Source organism: Lontra canadensis, unplaced genomic scaffold (genome assembly GCF_010015895.1).
Source record: "Lontra canadensis isolate GAN:19392208 unplaced genomic scaffold, GSC_riverotter_1.0 scaffold238, whole genome shotgun sequence".
NCBI lineage: Eukaryota > Metazoa > Chordata > Mammalia > Carnivora > Mustelidae > Lontra > Lontra canadensis.
This window is the reverse complement of record NW_022631232.1, coordinates 62,353-68,603: the sequence shown is the minus strand read 5'-3', so window position 1 is coordinate 68,603 and position 6,251 is coordinate 62,353. Positions and strand designations below refer to the sequence as shown.

The following is a 6,251-nucleotide window of genomic DNA, read 5'->3' as shown; positions in this document are numbered from 1 at the left end:
CAAGGTTCTACCTTCAGATATTTGGGTTACAGCTGATGGTGTGGGTCCCTTTGGTAGAGGATGAGCCACCCTGGAGTGTAAGGAAACAAAGAGATCCAGATCCAAGTGGATTCTTTTTGCTTTGGGGCTCAGTGTACCAGCTGTCTCCTAGGTAAAGCCTTTGGGGTCCTACCCAGCCCCAGTGAGCGTGGTTCCTACTCCAGGGGTAACCTGGGGCTTCCTTCCTCTAAAGGCAGGGATGCGGGAGGGAAGACAGATAAGGACCCTGAGTCTCAGATTCCCCTTCTGTAAAATGGGAATCATAGTGCTTCACCCGCAGGATCACAGAGTACAGTCAGTGTAAGCTCATAAATAAGCCCATGGCCCTGTGGTTACTGTGGAATCGCGAATGTCTTTATGATTTCAGGCCACTTCTTACTTCTTTTCTACTTTGTTGTTAGGAGATAGACAAGGAAAGAGAAAAAAGCTCTGTGAGAAATCCATTATAATATGTGGTTGTTATGATCATGTCCCAACATCAGTGTCGTTGTCACTAACTTAGTGCTTAGCATGATGCTGGGCACATAGTTATACCAGTAAAACATAGAGATAGCTGATCTATCTCTCCTGTGCAGCTCTTCATGCCAGTGGTCAAGCTCAAATCAGGTGTCTGAAGCGGGAAGGTTCTGAGTATATGTGTCCTGATGGTTGCTGAAGCTTCTACTCCAGATTCAAAGGCAACAGCCCTTAGGAGACCCCAACACCTCACATCCCAGGTGGGGTATGAATCCTGGCTCAAATGAGCTCATTGATCTGAACAAAAGCATGTTGTGGAATAGCTATAACAATCTAACCCATATCCAACAATATGCTTTGATCTCATCATGGGAGAAGAGGTATAGCAGGTGGAATGCCACTTCATCAGTTATCTGCATTCTATGTACTAGTTCTTGAGGTCCATCGTAGAAATTTTTTTAAAGCAAGATTTTTTTTCAGTAGGAGACGGAAGTTAGTCTTTAATATTCATGTGCAATAAAGAAATCTAAATCGTTCTTACCATATAGATAATAATTGCATTTCCCATGTATCTCATAGTAGGGTGTGAATGTGCAGTTGTTAGATCATCCTAGCAATCAGACATTGTAATGTAGATGCCCAGATGTCCACAGTTTTTCCATGATATAATAAATTTTTTGAAGAGCCAGAGATTTTCCAAATGTTATTTTGAAATGTCAGGTACTAGAATTTAAAAATTTAACATTTTTAAATTGAAGTATAGTTGACAATGTTTTATTAGTTTCAGATTCAACATGTCTATAAGTTCTGTTATCCTCATCACAAATATAGCAACCATCTGTCACTATACTTTGCTATTACAATACCATTGATGTATTGTTTGCCATCTTTGGAAAAATGAATATTTAGGTCCTCTGCCCATTTTTAAATAAGATTTTTTTGAAGTGAGCTGTATGAATTGCTTATACATTTTGGATATTAACCCCTTATCGGTTATCATTCCTTTTTTATTTGATGTGATTTCTGATCTTTTTTACCTTCCTGTTTGACATTAGAATTGCACCATCCCACTGATCCTCAGTAAGGAGATAGTACAGAATAACAGATTATAAAGATGGGTGTACTGTAGAACATACTGAAAACATATTGTGAAAGTCAATCGATGAAATACAATATGAATACATGTAATAAAAATGGCAGCTGAACTTTTAATTATCTGTTCTGATATATTAATATTAAAATGATTATTATTTATTGTTTCCTTCCTTTTGCCCAATACTAACATAATTGCTAAACCTATACTTACTCATGAGTCTTTATCACAATTTATGAGGAGCAGTTATTGTTGACCAACTTTCAACATCAGGGAACTGAGGCACAGGATGGTCAGGACTAGCAAGTTTCAAGGCTTAGATAGGAATACGGACTGTATGACTCCTGAGTAAATACATGTAACTAGTACATACCACTTCAGCTCATAACATAACATACAGCATATTGTTAATCACAGCAAAGCAACAAATCCAAGAAAGAAAGAAACAAAATGAATGTACTTGATTAGTTTCATGGGCTGTTGTATTAAATACCACAAACCAGTGGCTTAATACAACATAAATTGAGTTTCTTACAGTTCTGGATGCTACAAGTCTAAAACCAAGATATAGGACCTTGCACATTGAGATACTAGAGAGAATCCTCATTGCCTCTAACTGGCCTTTGGTGGTGACCATCAGTTTCTGATGTTTCTTCCTTGCAGCAACATCACTTTCCAAGTTTCTGCCTCTATCACCACATATTCTCCACGACTGTCCCAGTCTTCAATAGCATTTTCAACTTCGTATAATAACACAAGTAATATGGATTAAAGCTTGCCTTAATGACCTCATCTTAACCTGATTACATCTGTAAAGACCTTGTTTCCAAATAAGGTCCTATTCATAGGTAACTGGGCTTAGAAACTCAACATAGTTTTCTGGGATAATGCAATCGAAAACAGGTACCTTGATTTTTCTCAGTTGACTAGAGAGAAACTATTACTTCAAAAGCAAAGAGGATGGATTAAAAAAATACTAAATGCCTGCCAAAAGGATGGATTAAAAAAATACTAAATGCCTACTAAAACGAGGGCAGTGCCTACTTCTTCTCTGAGTCATCCCACTATACTCACAGAGACAATGAAAGTTAATGCAGCAAATGTCATGCCTATGATTGTTGTTGGTGAATGGATTAACATGACATTTTCAGGTTTTGTAACAAACAACGTCCCTTTTCCATTGACCCTGCTTTTAAGCCTATGCTACAAGAACTCAAACTATTCACATTAGATTTATCCTGTGTGAATTTTGCATCCTGGTACTTCTTTAATGTCTTTGTGCTTCAGAACATTTAATCGGATTCTGGGCTGCTGACCAATCATGAATGACATAGGAGCAGATGACTGGAGGCTTCTAGCCATGCCTATAGACACAAGAATGCCTTAAAGACAGAGTGGGAAACTTTGGAGCTGACATATCACCAATGGGCACTAGATGATGTTGAAGAGTAACTTATGGTGAAAGACTTCCACTCTGAAGACATGTTCAAAAAATATTGGATGCCTCTATTTTTTGAAGACCAAGGAGAGATTATGTTGGAAACTCAGTCATGTTTAACTTTGTTAACTTTTCTGTGAGCTTGAGCCTCTCAGAATAACAAGGAGGATGCATGAGCTGGCAGGTGTGCAACAAGGATCATTCTTGTTTGAGCCGGGATCCCATTTATGTTTGAAACAAAAGGAAGAATGAGGACTGTGTGCTGGGTGACTTACCTGGAGACAGCTATTTTTGAAATGTTTTAAATTTTCCTTCTGGTGAATCTAGTAATGCAAAGCAGAGAAAGGGGGAAAAGTGAAGCTAGTGATAATATACAAAATTTAACAAAAATGCAGTCTGGGAAGAAAAAATTGTCAATTAAACCCAATTATTATGTGCTGTCAGCTTCACTTCTTACCACAATACACTCTTGATTTATTGAATTCCAAACACCCTGTATTTTGCCCTTGATTATTTTTTAGTGTTTGTATATCTCTTTTTAGACAAATAATGCATTTTCATTACTGTAAATGTAGCAACTATGGATGAGCAAAGTGAAGCTTCCTGTGTTGATCATTTGGAACCTACAGAGAAAATACGTCAAAACTTTATTCAAATAAACTTTTCAGAGTGAATGCCTAGAGTCAACATAGCTTTAGCAAACCCTGGGTGGCTCAGTCAGTTGTGTCTGCCTGCAACTCAGGTCCTGGGATTGAATGCCTCATCGAGCTCCTTGCTCAGCAGGGAGACTGCTTCTCCCTCTCCTGCTGCCTGCACCTCCCCATGCTTGTGTGCTCTCTCTCTCTCTCTCTCTCTCTCTGTCAAATAAATAAATAAAATTTTTAGAAAATAAATAATGCCAGGTCTTAATCTGGAATTCAGAATATATCAAATTCATTGACAAAGCTGTGTTGCCATACTGTATATAGCTACTCAGTTAAAGATATGACCCGCTTTCTAAGTTACTCTGTGTAAGAGGCAGTCAACATATCTATGCGAGAAAGAGAAAAAGGCAAGTGCTGGCAGACACAATTAACAGTTTCTCAAGAATAATTCCATCTGGATCAACTGTCCCAAGGAAAAGGCAGGGTGCCATTTTTGTACCAAAAGGTGAATGAAATCTGCATGTTGGATGCTGTAATCAGGAGGAAACAACTCTTGACTTAACAAATTAAATCACCCAGTTATTTCTTTCAAAAATTTTAATTGATTATGTGTGTGTGTTTCTATGTCCCTTCCAACTCTACCACCTCTACTATGTGCTTACAGTTACAGCTTGGTTGCAGTTCAGACGAGAGCTGGATCTCCAATCTCCAGTTTAGATATCCCAGAAAATGTTTTATTAAATATATATTAGAAAAGTGATGGGTATAGAGGGGATGTTCCACTTAATTGAAAATCCAGAAAGCAGGCTGATCCCATGAAGTTATATACCTCCCGCTTCCCTCCCTTTAGTGGAGGCCCTTGGTCTGAGACTCCCAGAGCTACCATCCAGGATCTCACCACCAGGTAAATCACATTTATCTCCATTTTTGTAGTCCTTTAAAATGGAAAGGAGTACATTTTGCAAAGAGTATAAAACTATCATGAAATGGTTTGTTTACTATTTTACAAATTTGGCCTGGAAAAATTATAGTAAAGCAGAACCATTTGCTGTTGGCTACAAACTCCTTTGTACTCACTGATTTCTCTTTTCCCTCATCACCATCAGCTGATGTACAGTATGGACTGTATGCAAGGTCCCTGTCAGAGAACAGGGCATCCACCCTCTGTCTTTTCATCCCCTGTCCGTCACACAGGAAACACCATTCTTTGATGTCCCAGCCTCTTTTAGTCACCTACTCCCTGCTTTGCCCTGTACCACTGCTGAAATACTTGCCACAGCTGGCCAAGGGTTACCACTGCACCAGGTGTTTTGGTGTATCCAGTCCTTAGAGTATATGCTTTCGTAATTTTCCTTTATACCTACCAATTTTTCGGACAGAATTAGAATAATTCTTTATAGGTTCAAACTCTGACTTTGGGAGAGATTATTGTTATTTTTTGTACTCTTTGCAGACACGTCTTGGGGAAGAACTTTGAAGATGGTGGTCCTTTGGTGCCACCTTGTGACAAAAGCCTGAACTGCAGTTGAACATTTCCCGGAATGTGAGAGGGAAGAGATGTGATGGCATATTGATGGGTGCTTTCTGTATGCTTTATATAAATGGCATTATAGAATATGTCATTTGCATATTGTCTTCTTCCACTTGGGCTAATGTTTTCAAAGTTTATCTATATTGTAGCCTGCACCAGTACCCTTCCTTTTTGTTTCCAAATAATACACTGCATTTTATTTATCCATGCATTAATAGGTAGATATTTGGGTTGTTTCCATTTTGACATTATGAATAATGATGCTATGTATATAATTATACTAGCATTTATGTAGACATATGTTTTCACATTTCCTGGCTTTGTTCCTAGAAGTGGAATTGTGGAGTCATATAGTAACTCTCTGTCGAACTGTTCAAGGAACCGCCAGACTGTTTTCATGACTCTGACAGTGTTGAGGAATGCAGGCACAGTCTGTTATTTTTCTCCTGATTAGACTGTGGTTATGAGTTTTGAGAAATAAAACCAAAGAGCTGAAGTGCCCTTCTCATCACCTCATATTTAGGAGGAGGTGATACCCAAAGAACATTACTGGGCCACTGGAGATGTTGGCCCTCATCACAGGGTTAAGGTGGTGTTTGTCTAGTTTCTCTAGTGTACAGAAACTATTTGCCATTCACCTACTCCGTTCTTTAGAGGTGAGTCACTAGGTTTGCCCTGTGCTCAGCTGTGAGAGTCAGAAGGAAATTTCACTTCATGGGGGCAGGGTAATTACATATATTATTTGCAATTTTTAAAAGTTTATATCTTATGACCAATTTTTTACTAATTCAAACATTATACATATATAAATAGTAATACAGATTCATGTATACTTATTTTGTAGGTTTTTTTTTAAAAAGGATACGTCAAAAGGAAAGTCTAACATTCTATGGTGCAGAAAATGAATTTTGACTGAACACTCAGGAAACTGCAAAAGAGTTCCCAAACTCCACCATTATGTATCACCACCATTTTATTGTCTAAATTTGGTATAGTAGACAACGCTTTCAGACAAGATACTTAACCATGACAAAGTTTGAAAAACATTAT

General features: G+C 38.1%; 1 pseudogene; it reads left to right on the top strand.

The window, feature by feature from the left end:
* Nucleotides 1–2,603: 2,603 nt before the first annotated feature.
* On the top strand, nt 2,604–3,166 carry LOC116862385 (annotated as a pseudogene).
* Nucleotides 3,167–6,251: the final 3,085 nt, after the last annotated feature.